The sequence below is a fragment of the Camelus dromedarius genome, chromosome 5 (genome assembly GCF_036321535.1).
Source record: "Camelus dromedarius isolate mCamDro1 chromosome 5, mCamDro1.pat, whole genome shotgun sequence".
NCBI classification, from domain to species: domain Eukaryota; kingdom Metazoa; phylum Chordata; class Mammalia; order Artiodactyla; family Camelidae; genus Camelus; species Camelus dromedarius.
The window spans coordinates 36258305-36274445 of NC_087440.1; positions in this window are offsets into that span (position 1 = coordinate 36258305).

Sequence of the window (16141 nt, forward strand, 5' to 3'; positions counted from 1 at the left end):
GAATATGCAGACTTTACTGTCTAGGGCTAGGACTCATTTCACAATGCAATGTCCTTTTAATTTCTTCTTGAAACTGAGCTTTTACACCAGCCCATATTATCTTATTTTAGCACTTTACAAGGTTTGAGATGTTTTTATTATTTCATTTGAGCCTGAGAGTAACGTTATCCCCATTTAAGATATTGAGAAACTCAGATTCAGAGACAAAATTCCCTATGTAATAATAAGATTTTGCTTTGCAAGATTTCCTTAACCACTATGAGCATAACCCCCAAATGGGGCACAATATATGGCAGAAAGGCTACAAAGCGTGGGCAAGTATGAGGGTGTTGCGTCAATTTACCTCTGCCCTTTAAAGGCCGCTGGGAATACACGGGCAGGGCTATCTTTGCACTAGCTGCTTCTTACATATGGCCCAAAGCATGCTTCCGGCACCAGTGTCTTTGGAAGAAGTGTGAAAAAACTTCTCTCTGAGTCCAGGAGAGTGGGCTGTTCAAATCCTCCTGGAGACAAAAGAAAGAATTGGTTCCAGTGCCTTTTTCAATCCTAACAGCTTTCAGATGACACATTGGGAGTCATTTATACAGACTTGAATATACCCAAAAGCGTTCCTCGCCAAGCCTTCCCACAGTATACACGAGCCAATGCAGATCACTTTATTTAAAAAGGTTATATGTTATGTAAAACCCACACAACTAGCTGTCTTAGATTTTTCTCTATCCCTACTTGGACTTCTGTGGGGTTTCCTCCATATTTTCCATCTTTAACTATAGACTAACTGATTTATCATCACCCATAAAACAATGTTCATTTTAATAACCCACCCTCCAAAGGTACCAGCCATTGGAAGTTTGGCGCAGCTCATCAATAAAGCTTACTGTTTAGTAGTCACTTCCCCTGCCAATTGACAAGCAAAGTATAAATTCAAAAGGCAACACTCCTGGGAATTTTTTTTTATAGACTACTGAATCAAACCAATATACTGTGCAGCTTATGCCCAAAATGTCGCTTTTTTTCTGATAGAAAACTCTTGAGGTCTTTGAATCTCTCCCTTGACCTGTGGGTCAACTGTATTTAACCTTCTGCTATGGTGGATGCTTCAGCAAAATGTGTTTTCTCAGCAACTAGAAAGTCTGCCTGATTAGATAGATAGATAGATAGATAGATAGATAGATAGATAGATAGATTGATTGATTGATTTAATTTGAGGTGAAGGTAATTAGGTTTATTTGTTTCTTAGTGGAGGTACTGGGGATTGAACCCAGGACCTCATGCATGCTAAGCAGGCACTCTACCACTGAGCTATACCCTCTGCCAGATATGCTTTTAAAGGTAAGGACTCTACTGAGTATGTTCTAGCACCAAAAGGCATGACAAATATATGGGGTGATATACTCGACTGGGGAGACAATGCTGGCCATGTCTAGACCAAATGTCCTACCTCCAAAAAAGCCCTTGGAAGACACTCTCGCCTCCTACCTAAGTTGGGAAATAAGGGTTTATTCCTAATTATCTATTATTTTAGCTACTGTTTTAATTTTACATGATGTCTTTCATTCTGTTGTGGTAAAAAATGGCTTACTTCAAGTTTTTTGTTCATATTTACAATAAGCCATTAGGTAGAAAGCTCTAAATGAGATCTATGTGCATAATGTTTTAAAGATGAGAGGTATTCATTACCATGTTACAGTCCTGACCCATTTCATGAACAAATTTCAGTGAAACAGCAACAAGGGGAAACATGGACAAAACATTCACTGATGGGCACTGGCCACCAATTATCTTCAGCTTCTTTTATTTTCTCTGCCTTGTAATATCATTTTTATTCTTCCTTGATTAAGCCTATAAGATTTTCATTAACATAAATTCTGGTTTAAATAACTCCTGGTTCAATTACTGTTATGTAATTTCAGGCTCTGCTTGTTGGCTGACCTGCAACTTCATGCTTCATATATGCCAGTATAGTTAAAATGCAATTGCTCTGTTTTGAGAACATATAGCAAAACTAGGTCTTTATAAATATTTTAAAACCGTTAAAGAGAAATATATATTCATAACTTTTATTCATAACTTGAGTATAAATTTATATTTTATAGAGTATAATTTAGATTTTATGAATATAAACTAAATTTTATTTATAAATTAAAAGAGTACAGGTTCATATATATATGTGTGTGCATATTTTTTCCTAGATTTTTTTAAATGCACACTTAAGAAAATATGTATATATACTCAATTTCCAGATTTCTTGTTGGAGTCTGCTAGTAAGTGCAATGAGCAATTTCTGCAAATCAGTTTTTTATTATTTATTTGCTAGAAATGAAAACAACATGAAATTATGCTTTAATAGTGGATTGCCAATGCAATTATAAGTTATTTTCCCCAACCATCTCTATTTTTGGTAGATGATTAGTGCCCCGTGGGATCCAGAGACTTCTCTGATCGAGAGCTGTTTGTTTTCTGCACGCTGCAATTACATATTACACATACACCAATGATGAGTAGCCTCATGTGTTGGGATAAATATGTTATTATAAGTTCAAATGCTTAGATACTTTTTCGATGTTTATTTGAGCTGAGCAAAACATAGTGGTTTGAGTTCACAGGGGGCTTACATAAACCTTTTGGGGGAGAATTTCAGCTCACGGGGGTTTGAAAGCAGATGGCATATGCAAGCTATCACACTTCTCCTTGGTGGGAGGAATGGCATTTCTCAGGGTAACAAAATAAGGGAGGGAGGTGCCATGACAAGTCTGTTCTCAGAGTCTCCACCTGGGCTTTCCCCACAAGGCAAAGACACTGAGCATAAGTTGGAAGGATAGCATGGAATCAGAACACTGTGAAACGCTTCTCTCAACACCTTCAGACTGGCCCACCCCCATTCTCCCTTGGGGAGCCTTGGAAACGAGTTGAACCACACTATTGTTCAGAACTGAGGCGGAATTTTGCAGGAATTTGATGAGATTATGTTCAGGAATGTTAGAACCTGGAACTACCCATTACTTGTTCTTACAGTGTGCTACCTGTGGAGCTAGAGGCAAAAAACAATTTCAAAATAGGAATCAAGGGACACTTTTATCATAGTTGGACCAGCACCCAGTTCTCCAATGCACAGAACCCAGGAAAGTTTGGGTCAGAATACATATAAGGAGAGTCCTTCACCTTCCAACCAGCTCCATCTATTCTCCTTCTAAATCTTGGAAGGATCGTTCTGCCCAATGTTATAAGAACTCAAAGCAGTGATCAGTTAACTAAGGTAAGAAGAAAGAGAGACAGACAACCTGGCCCCAAGGAAAACCCTAAACCAGCCTAGTGAATGCACAAAGTTGGGGTGAGTGGGAAGCAGAACAGGGGGAAAAGAAAGGAAGAAGAGAAATAAGAAGAGAAAGGAAGGAAAGGGTGCATGCTTCTCAACCCTCAGTGACCACACTCACTAGCAAATGTGTCTCAGTCAAAATCCTACAATCTGGCAGGAACCATAGCAACGCTTCCCCCTGAGAGGGGAAATAAAGAAAGAAATGGACACAAAGTTGGCCAGAGAAGATGTTTTTGTCCTCTCTTCCCCACCAAACGATTGTGTTTTAAAATAACTAGGGACATCTAACCAGGTCTCAAGTCATCGCCTTCTAAAAAATACAACTACAGGAGGTGTTTGTGGGACAGAACCTTGCACTCAGATACACTCTAGGACAGGTCTACAATTTGACCACTGAAACCACACAAACACACCAAAGCTGACTCCTTTCATTTTGGTTAAACTGGAAATAAGCTTGTTTGTTAAAGGCTGGGAGGGCAGAGAGATGACTGACACGACTACTCTCTTACCTAGCATGCCCACTCATAATAAATGTATATTTCAAAGGAATTCTTTTCCATCTAGATCTACATGGATCTACTCAGGGTGATACTAAAGCCACACTGCTGCAAAGAAAAAACAAAGGACACTACTATGCTCAAAGAATTTTACTCCAAGATCACTTCATATACACTGAAGCAATCCGGAAGTATAATACCTAACTAGAAAGATAATTTACATCTCTTTATGGCTTACCTTTTCCTAGCAGCTCTTACTCCAGCACTGTAAACTTGTTCTAGTCTTTTGTATCAAATTCCTTCAAAGCCACAAGTGTAACACTGGCACTTATGCTCATAGCTGAAGCTACATCACTTCACTAGTATATCCAGTTTACCTGATGATAATAAATATTATGTGTGTACAGTTACCCTATAAATGAAGAAAATACCATGCTAAATCTTGGAAACATGGGAGGGGTCCTCATTAAATCAATGGACTACTTCCGGAAAGCTGCTTTAAAAAAAAGGTAATACCAACTCTAGTCATTGACATCTACTACTTACAATTTATGCCTAAATTACAACACTACTCAATAGTGAGCATGAGCACTGTTAAATGTGAAGGTTGTATCTGATCAGAACACAAAACACTATTCAGATATATACAGACTCACAGTAAGTTGTTCAGATAGTAGGACCATACCAAGCTTAAAAAGAAAGAGAGAACTTTGGTCTATTATTACAACAGAGTGAAAAGAGAAGGATGGATAATTCCAAAGGTGTTGCAAAGGAAAAATAAACAAGATTTGGTTATCTGGGAAATGGGTAAGTAAAATGAGGAAGATCTCAGAGGTATATGGAAGATCTGAAGACTGTTTAAGCATTAGTCCAGTAATACGACAGTTGTTTTACTCTTCACAGCCACCAGTAGCAACAAGACATTCACAAGGAAGATTTTAGGATTCTTTATTTCAAGGTAGGGGCAGACGAGCTAACTTCTACAGTGGGAGGTAAATCAGAATCTAGGAGAACATTGTGGAAGTTGTGGCTTATGCTTCCAGATGACAATGGGGCAGCTAGAGGATTCATGATCAGGTGGTTCAGTGAAGGCAGACGTGACAATAAGATACAATCGCAGCATTTAAACTCCCTTGGGGTTACAGAAATATTAGGGGGAAATCTGATTTAAAACCTGGGTTTCCTACAGTAAATTTGTGTGGGTTATTGGGCACAGAGCAAAGTATATTTTCCAAATGGAACTTTTGAAACAGAAAAGAGATTGTAGAGAAAAACTAATGAAATCTCATGGAATTCAGTTAATAAAAAGAATTAACAATAATTAAATATGAAATTTAGTTAATAATAATGTATCTAAGTTGGTTCATTAGCTGTGACAAATCTACGATAGTAATGAGGGTGTTAACAATGGAGGATTACACGGGAACTCTCTGTAATATCTTTGAAACGTTTCTAAAACTGTTCTAAAATAAACTGTTTTCTTAAAACAAAAAAAGTAAAATGTGCTTACTAGTATATGCAAATTTAAAACTTTGCCCTATGTGTTTAGTTCAGTTCTTAGCATATATAGTAAATGAGGATTTATGGAGGAATAAATGACCGATATTATTATGGTGGGTAAATGCACAATGTACAAACATTTAAGAGTTTAAGGAAGAGTTTTACATGATAAAAAAGAAGTTTTAGAAAAACTGATTTACTGCCTGTTTGGCAATTGGCTTGGATAAGGTAGTTGAGGCTATAGATTCTGGGAGACCATTAAAAAAATTCTCACCTATCCTTCAGTTTCTACAACTGTAAAACACTGAAATTAAGTTTGCATACATCAATAGGGTTTTTGCGAGGAATAAATGAGTTATTAAAGTTCTAAGAATGGTCCTAGATATTTAGAAATATCCCAATAAGTATTATTTCGTATGACCATCATTTTTATTATCATTGCATTCTTATTATATTGAGCCTTACTGAAGGAAAGAATAACAATGGTATTAACAAAACGGGAATAGAAAAAAATGGTAATTTGGAGGAGAAAATTATCAGCTAAGAAAGAAATACCTAGTAGTGATTTGGCAACACAAGATTAGAAAACCTTTGTAGAAATGATCATTCAAATATGAGAATAAATAAAATCTCCAAGACTGTGGAGAAAGAAGAGAGGCAAGATCTTAGCCTTTAAAAAGTAATCTCAGTGCAAGGGTAGGAAAAGGTTGAGAAACTCATAAAGGAAAAGAAGAAAAAGGAATAGAAAAGAAAAATTAATCAAGCTATTGTATTCTCAGAAGGTAAGAGAATAAGAATTTATAAAAAAGAAATAAAGGGTCAGCCAAATGGAAGACCTCAGAAGACATTAAATAAAATGAGATATAAGAAAAGCAAGAAGATTCACTCCTGACCTGAAACAAATAGTTCAAAGAGAGGGAGAAGCCAAGAATGGTTTTATACTCATCATGTATACTATTCTTATCTGTCTTCCACCCCATGAATATAAGGTGCCCCAAGGCAAGGATGTTGTCTAATTTATTCATTGATGTATGACAAAGCTTGCTACACAGGAGGCATTCAATAATATATGGTGAATTAAGGAATAAAATATTTCTCGAACCACATCAATTATTTTGAAAAGAGTCTATATTGTAATACAACTATTGCATCAGTAAGAAAGTGGCTACTGTCAACAATTATTGGACAAATACTAACTTTCATTAAGAAAAAAAGTGGAACTAGGACCCCAGAATTTCAAACTGGCAACAGCAAATTTGTTTTCCAGGAAAATAATCCAGTAATAAACATCATTAAATAAGTCCAACATTAATTACATTTGGTTTTAATAAAGAGGAATGGACGTATTTCCCAGCACCTCCAAAAAATTATAATTATCCTATATATTCTTCTCACCTTTGCTGCTCACTGTAAAATAAACTTTTGTGACAACTTGGAAGTGAAATTTCTGATTTTTAGAAAAATTTGGAGTCTGGGGTAGTAGAGAACAAAAGAATGCCGAAGTCAAAACTTGTCTGAGGATTAGGTTATCAATACTCTTTATGGTAATAATGAAACATGAAGTCAAATATTTCATAAAAATAGGGGAAAAAAAGAAATAGGATGTAAAATTTCCAAACCACTAGAGATATTTTTAAAAGGAGCAAAGTTTACATGATCATTTCATGTAAGTAAAAAATTAAATGGATATAAATAACAGGAAGTGAAGAAAGCAAAAAAAAAAATGATGTTAGAAATAAGATGTATCAGAGGTCACAATAAATATGAATGGACTAAAAAACCACTTTTAAAAGACCAAACATTCAATTTGAATAAACAAAAAGGAAAATCTATAAATGCTGTTTATTAGGAACATACTTTAAATAAAATGACACAGAAGGATTGAAAAAAGAGAAAAGTGAAAATATATAAAAAATGAACATAAGCAAGCTCGAAAATAATTTATCAGTAAATGTCCTGGCAGAAAATACACAGCACAGTCAGCTTGGATACTTTGAAAAGAGTTTAATAAAAAGAAAGGATGGGTGGGGTTTAGGAAAGCCAGCAGCACTATTTATAGCAGGAAATTCTTACCACCCCTAAATCTCCATGGGTAAAGGGAGGGAACTCTTCCCAGAAGCCAAAGGTTATCAGGAGAGGGCCATCTGACAGGATCTGTGACATTTGCTCAAAACCTAGAGTCACATGACAGCTCCACAAGGAAGAAGCCTGTGGAAGAGCTATCCCAATGTCATTCTCCTACCTCTCTGAGATGTCCTGCCAGTGGTTCCTGTTAGCCTAACCCATCCAGAAGCCAGGGGCAAGGGCACCTCTTGTCATGAGTGGTCCATACAAATCAGCATCCAGAGGCAGAGCAGAACAGAAAAGGATGGAGAATGGATCTGGGTGGAAAGCATAAGATTTTCAGCACAAATGGCCATGAAAGATAAGTAGAATCCAAAATCCAACTTAAAATCATTAAATAAAAAAAAAGTGGGGGTGGCTATTTTGTAAGGTTAAAAACGTCAGAGATACTAGACAGGATAGCATAGATAGCTATATGCACCAATAAATGTATCAGTGAAATATGGAAGGTAAAAAATATCAACAATATAAGAACAATTTGTTGAAACTCTGATTGTGGAGCAACATAGCTTAAAATTTGATATGACCGGAACTGAATGAGTGATTGACAAATGTGCTTAGTAAACATATACAGACAGCCTTGTACCTAACTGAGAAACATATTTTTTCTAAAGACACACAAAAATTTAATCATCTACTAAGAAACAAAATAAGCCTTGGTAATTTCCAGAAGAGTACATTTAGAGAACACATTTTCTTACTATCATTCAATAATGTCTCAAACTCACTAAGCACTAATTTTGCATTCTAATTTAATTCACATACTACTATAAGGGAGATGTTATTATCTTCATTTCAGAAATAAAGAAGTTCTAAAACTGAAGGAAAACCATATTAAATTTTAAAATGCTGTGGAGATAGTATCAATATCAACTATATATATTCTTACAGCAGAGTGAACTGACAAAGATAATGAGGGAGGAGAAGACAGCACTGGAAGATAATATATATTATATATATACAGATTATATATGTATATATATGCATATGTGTGGATATATATATATTTCCAGAAAAATGAAACAGAACAGAAGGAAGAACCAAACAAAAAAAGAATTTCTCTAAAGACTCAGTCATTCAAATTGAAAGAGCCCACTTGATACCAGGCAAAACGTAAGGAGAAACATGACTAAACACATCTTGTGAAATTTCCTTTCTATTTTAAAGGTTGCTAACCTTGTTAATCACGTCAAAGCTATGAAAACCTAATAATAACCATAACTATGTCTAACATTTAAACATATGGGAAAGGTCTCAACTGAAAAGAAAACTTAAGAATTCCCTTCTATCCATCCTCTGGGTACTCTCTCTTTTGGGCAAACCCATCCATGCATTGAGATCATGACTTTCTTGAGGTCTCCTTTCAAGCACTATCAGGAGCTATAGACAATCACTTGCGGTCTGTTGCATTTTTATTAGGCATCTGTCAAAATGGATTGATGACTTGGATATTCTTTTGAAAATTTATGGTTGGAAACAAATTATAGAATAATGGTTCTGTTTATGTTGGAAAAAAAAAAAACCTGTGCATGTGTGTGTGTGTGTGTGTGTGTGTGTGTGTGTGTGTGTAAATAAACAGAATGAAACTGAAAGGACACAAACATGTAGTTAAGAGTGGTTACGGAAGGATATTCAAAATTTTGTGAAGATCCAGACTACTGAGCTGAAGAATAAGCGTAGCCTCATCTAGGATAATAGGTACAGACCCCCATGCTCAGCAATCAGCCAACCTAATTATGCTTAAGTGAAAAAAGTCCAAATGCATAAGCGCCTACATTTGGACCAGGGTAACTTTGTCTGAGGCTGTTTCACTGCATAGATCAATTAAGTGGCAAATATTATTTAAAAATTCACCACATTCTCCAGCCACGTTTCTTAGCTGAAGTTCACTGAAATAGCTTCAGTGATACATAAACGCCTCTTAAAATTTTGAAAATTTTTGTTGCAACATTTTTTCCAGGTCTATACATCTGTGGTTCAATCAGCACTAGCAATTGTTGTGATGTCCTGTGGTTCCTTAAGATAGCCCACTGAGTTGAGAGAGTTGTTATTTCTGAGTTCCCGCAGGTCACATAGTCACCTAGAAAGTGATACATGTAAACACATCTTCTTCACTTTGAACCCATTCATAAAAAATCAGCATTTGCCAGCTACATAGCCTACCTTTTTACGATTTTGTTTTTCAGTTTTGCTATCAATGCATTTACTGTTATCGAATGTCTCACTCACTATTCTATAAATTCCTTCAGGATACGAATAAATATTTTTCCTTGCTGTATCCTTAGTACCTAATATCTACCTACCTGCGTCTGGCATAGAGAAATAGAAAATAAACATTTCATGGGTGGATGAAATGACGGATGGCTGGATGGATGGTTGGATGGCAGGCTGGATGGCTATATTCACTTACAACTTTCAGCTTTGTTTCATCAGAAAGAGCTTTGTGTAAAGTTCTAGAGTGGTGCAAACAGCCCTTGCTAAACTTTAGGCATTGTCCTGACTTCACTGTGTTGATATGTTATAATAAGAACATAGTTTTTAAGTCTCCCACCCCCACACACAAAAAAAGGTTAATACAAGTGATTAACAAGTAAACTCACCTATGAAAAATACAGTAGATTTCCATCTTCTGTTCAACTATTTTCATTGATTCTTACAATTTCCCTTTTCTCAATTCTCCAAAAGATTATTACTCAATCTTTTCTAACAAGGGTCATCAAACAATACCAAGATTTTATTAGAAAGTGTTCTAAAATATATTTTTAAACTCTCCTAATCAACATTTCCATTAAGAGACAGAGCCTGCAATAATGTGTCTCTATTTGACCACTTCAAGACTGACAATCTCCGTAAAGTGATAGAGAAAATCCTCCTCTAAAGCCGTCACTCTCGAGAAGCCTTTGCCAAAAATCTAAAGTCATTTTTATTTCTGTATTATCAGCCCAGCTGCAGGTTAATCATCCTATGACAGCTGTTGCTCACTGAATTAAACCAAAATGACACTAGTGAACAAATTTGAGCAAGCAAACCATATATATCCCAAAATGGAACAGATTCTCTTCATTGTGTTCTCAAACTTAGAAAAACGGGGGATAGGAGAGCAGTTATGTAAAAAATTTTCACATAAAAAAATCCACTTCTGGCCATTTTCCTGTTTTGCTTTGGTCACATGGTTTTTAAATTGCCATTAAAAACCAGTAAAGGAATAATAAGAAGGAAAATCTGAATCTAAACTCAGACCTGTGAAATTAGGCTCACTGTCTGTTGAATACACCCTACACCTGTTACATTTTGCCACTGGAACTGGATAAGCATTGTAACTAAATGGATTATGCTGCATTTTACTAGAAACAAATTACCCAATACTACCATTTATGAGTTAAGATTTCCTGTAAGAAAATAGTGCGGCAAAAAAAGAAGGATTATTTCGTATCTTTGAAGGGTGTTTTATCACACTGTGCAATTGGGTGCAATTTAACACCTAAACTGCTTAAAGTGCAAATGATATCAACTAGTCCACCCTAAGGGCCTGGTAATAGTCCTGTGTTTGTGCGGCTAGAGCTGGTTTTGTCAGCACTTCCATTATAAGCCTGGTCTTTCAGGATTTTTTCCCACTCAACCATGAAAATTTGCTGTAGTTTACAACTTGGCATAGCAGGTTTTAGCTTAACAGCTCCTATTTTTCTTCCAGCTATTTTGTCCCAAAAGAAGTCAGCTGGCCATCTCTTTGGTAAAGAAAGGAAGAAAAAGAAGGATTTATGCTATAAATTATAGGAAATCAATTTCAAATTAATAGTTAACTCATCAAGAATTTTATCTAACCTCATTGCAGCACCGTCCAGAGAGTTTTGCCCCTACAGTCCCATCTCCATGAGAGGATCCTAAAATATCTGGGGACAATAATCATTCCCCTCCAATGTAACTGCTGGCCTAGCAAATTGTCCTCAGTCCATATACACTGGGACGAGAATGGGGAAATAAGAAACTGTTTCATAAATGGTCAGAGAAATTTCAGAAGGGTGATTATGGATAAATAGGAGCAGGGGACATTATAATTGCATCTAGTTAGTTGCTTTCTAGAAACACATATACTCACAGAAGAAAGCATGTGGAGCCTAAGGCCACTGAAACCAGGGTGTCCAGACATGGATGTTCCAACTTTTATGACCTCTCTCACTCCTCCTATGGACAAAGACCATCCTCCCAAGTGCCTTTCTGGAGAAATTCTCCCCACTTCTCACAAGAAATAGTTTTTCATCCCCAATCTCTAGTTTTCACAGAGAAAAATAAAGAGTTCTTTTTCGTTTTACTGACAACCTAAAACAGAACTACACATGTGGTATTTATTACTAGAGATATCTTACACTTTCTAAAATGAGTTGGGACTCTCTCCATCTTTTTCTATGCTCAGAAATAGTTGAAAAAACATAGGATACAGTGGCTTCTTGGAGGTTAAATATAATGTACACACACAAGAATTTGGGCCTACAGCCTTACCTGGTGGTATATCTTTGACCACATTTTAAATTTCTTCTACAGTTATTGTTCTGTTCTAATTTATTAACACGTGCTTATAAATATTTTCATATAATTCTGGGGATATCATATTTACATAGTTATATCTATTTTTCACTTACAATATAAATTTGGTCTCTCTTTTTCATTGCTGTTAGGGATTATATAGCTTGAGGTGAAAACTTTTGGTTTTATTCATCAGTTCTGCTTTTTTTTCTATGTTATTGTTTAATCTTTTGTCTTTTCCTTTATTGAAGTAAGAACACTGGACACGAGATCAACCCTTTTTATAAATTTTTAAGTGAAAAATATAGTATTGCTAACTGTAGGCACAACATGGTACAGCAGTTCTCTAAAACTTTATGTACACTTATATGCCTTGTTTTTGGTTGCCTTTTATCTTTTTCTATTTGTTCAATGTATATTTAATAATAAACCATATGAGACCATAGGTCTTAACTACAGCCAGCATTGTGGTCATATGCTTTGATATATTCACAATTATTTTATTAAGTAGTGAATCATTTGCTTCAATTTTGATTGGCTTTTAAGTCCATGTGTTATTTATAGTAGCTTTTTTCTCTCAAATTCCTAATTCTTTTGTATCTTTTTATCCTTAATTTCTTATTTTATTTAATCATGTTCAACAAATATTCTGTAAGATGCACATTTTAAAAATTATAATTTAGGCTTTATTTGTAACCTTCTTTCTAATGAAAATTTCTTTTCCTCTTACAAATATCTTGTGAAAACAAAACCTCTGTATCCTACAGAGGGTACATATTTCTCTCTCTCTCATTCCCTCTGTGTGTGTGTGAGTCTGTGTGTATGTGTGCTTGTGTGTGCACATGTGAATTTGGGAGTATAATTAAGATTTTTTTCTTTTTGTTTATTAAATCCTTTATATTATTATATTATATTAGTATATTTTGCCTAGTTCATCTTTTCTACTCTTTTAAGGTAATATATTAAAATCTTAAGACTATGATTACAGTATTATAAATTCTCTTTTTATTACCAACAAATCATAGATATTCTGCTAGACTGTTTGGAAGATGAGGGCTAATGTTATTATATACGTCATTTTTTGTTTAATTTTATTCTTATGTAGGTAAATTAGATAAATAGATAAGGATTTAAATGCATTTGTTTAAAAAGTGTGAAGGTAACTACAAGAGAAATAGATTGCATAGTAGAATTTCCAAATATCCCCCAAAAAGTGAAGAATTCAAAAGACATCTTAATCAACTTAGCAAAAGCAAGGTATGGGACAAGAGGAAAGTAGAAAGTGATATGAAAAGAGTAGCAGAGAAACATCCTAAAATGGCAACAAAATAGCAAATAAAACATGATGGTAGGAATAAAAAAATTCAATTACCCAGAATAATATGAATTGATTAAATTCCTATATTCAAAAACAAACATTGTTGAATTAAACAAAATGGAGATTTTTCTGTATACAAGACCTGGACCAAAACGGCAAAAAGGATGTCAAGTTACATTGCTTATCACCTTTTCATTTGCCGTGTCTGTCCCATTCAGTCTGTCCCCAAGGAAATGATCTAGTCTTCCTCCATTCTGACTTTGACTACCAAAATAGCTCCTTAAGTGGGCTCCATGCCTCCCAATTTGCTACCTCCAGTCAATTCCTCCGCATTATAGCTTGAGTAATCTTTTTAACGTCAACTCTGAGTTTCTCCTTAAGTCTCCAACTTCATCTCCCAGTGCTGCCCTGTGAGTCTCTTCCTTTGGCCACACCAAACTTCAGTCCTCAAAGTTCTCTAAATGAGCTGTACTATACCATGCCTTTGAGTTTTATTACTCAGTAAAGCTCTGTAACAGCAGAGACTGTGCAGGCTGTCAACAAATTTTTGTTCAGTGACTGAAAGAGTGTGTGAGTAAGTGAGCGAACAAACAATAAAGGAATTGGTAGCTGGATAAATAAATGCTATTCCCTATTTTTGTAGTTCCTCCCTTTTCAGCCAGTCCAACTTCCACACTCATTATTCAAGGCTTCCCTGAGAAGTTTATGACTGTGTATGCTGTAATAACCTATTTTATGTGACAGTGTAGACATAATAACTTCTTCTATAAAGAACTGTACATAAACTGGAAGTAAGGCTTGATGTATTACCTAAAAATAACGTCCTTTTATCCAGTGACCTGGGATTCACGTTCATGTTTTTCTGTGCCTTTCTCCCTATCCTATTATTCATCCAGTAATCCCAGTTCTTTCCTTCTTTTTTCATGCAATTCAGCATTTCTATTTTTTCTCAGTGACAAGTGTTCCTCTTGCCTTCTAATAAGAAGTCAAGAGTTCAGCTTTCCAAGGCTGATAATGAGTTAGAATTCCAGATGTGTCACAGAGAGAAAAGAGACCTGCCTACTCATATGCACCCACGCTTTCCCTGAACTGACTCAAATCTAAGAGAGAATGACACACACAGAGAGGAAGGGCAGGGAAAAAACTCTCTTGGTCTCAGTTTCTTCACATGTAAAATGAGGATCTCCGATATGATAATCCTGACAACAGCTGATACATAACCCCACAAACAAATGTCTTCTATCACTTCATCCCAGGTCTATGCTAGATATTGAAAAAAATTGACAGTTCTTTCTTTGGTATAACTCTTTTTTCTAAGCCCTCCTACTAAGTCTCAAGACTAGTCTCAAGACTAGAGGGGACTAGTTTTAAAGGAAACTGACTCTGGCAATTAGGGTGATGAATGAAGACTTCAGTCTCACTTTGGGACCACTGTGATACAGCAAGACCTAACTCCTCTGTAGGCACTATATTCTGGACAAAATATTTTTGGTTTCTTACACTAAAACTCTCTAAGCTGGAGTCAGAAACCTGAGCAGTTTCTATACATGTCAATTTGTTGTGCTCAGTCTTGAAATAGCTCAATATTGTGGTGCACCTTGATGGATTGTGAGGTGGGCCTTAAGTAATCTGTTGCTAAATAAACCATCAAATTTTTCAAATAATTACTTGTTTTTAAAAACAAATTAGAGCAGACTCAAAGTTACTCCTATCCATAGTATCACTAGTACCAACTTACAGTCCAGTTATTTCTTGGCTGAGAGAAATGAGATCAGAGCAAGAGCCTGCAGAAAATTAAGCACAGGTTCTGCATGTAACCCAGTTACATATTCACACCACCTAGGAAACCTTTTAAAAAACACCCAGGCCTGGGCCTCCACTTCCAGAGATCCAGTTGCAAATGGCTTTCCATTAATCCAGTGGTTCTTAATGGTTAGCAGGCTTCAAAACCATTTGGATGGCTTGTTAAAATACAGATTTCTAGGGTTCACTTCTGGGGTTTCTAAGTCAGTGGTCTGCAGTGGAGTCTGAGAATTTATATTTATCAGTATTGCTGATCCTGCTGGTCTGTGAACCACATTTTGAGAAATACGGTATTAACTATGCCACAAACAGTACCAGATGATCATAGCACCTTTGAAATCTATTAATAACACAGCTTCCCAGACTAGTCTCATGAAGATTTTGATTCAGAATGTTTGGCACAAGACTGGGGACTTATTTAAACAGTTATCCTCAACGACTTCTCAACCAGACAAGGTTGGGATCCCCTCCAACAAGAGTCCTCGGGTAGAAGGTTGAGAAGGACAGTGGGGATGATGTCTCAGGTTTTGGCACAGTGCTGCTTCACGGTCTGAGCCATGCGGCAGGTTCCCATGTGGTATCAGCCTGTTTCCATACGGCAAGTGTCAGGACAGATCTTGTTCCCCCGCGATCTGCTCTTCCTGGTCTCTTGCGCCATGACTTTCTAGCCACACTAGCCCTCTTTTTCTTATTCCTTTTTCCATCACATCTCTCTAATGGGTGCTTCATATCACCACAACCACTGTTTTCGCACCATAGACTCTCTTTAGATGACAGGAATGTGGCTTCTGTCCACATTACTTTATGAAGGAAACTTTAGAGCACTTTTCCTTACATTAGAGTTATGTACCTCTTTGAATATTTTTCTAACATTTTCTAACATTTCTAATATTTTTCTAGATTATTTGCATTTTTATGTTACCTAAATATGCATATATACAAATTCAATTTAAATTCTGTATAACTGTTATCAGTTATGATAATATAACCATAAAAGTATAAATTAAATACAAACTGGAAAACCAATAAATTATAAATTAAAAATATAAAGGTAATATGCTA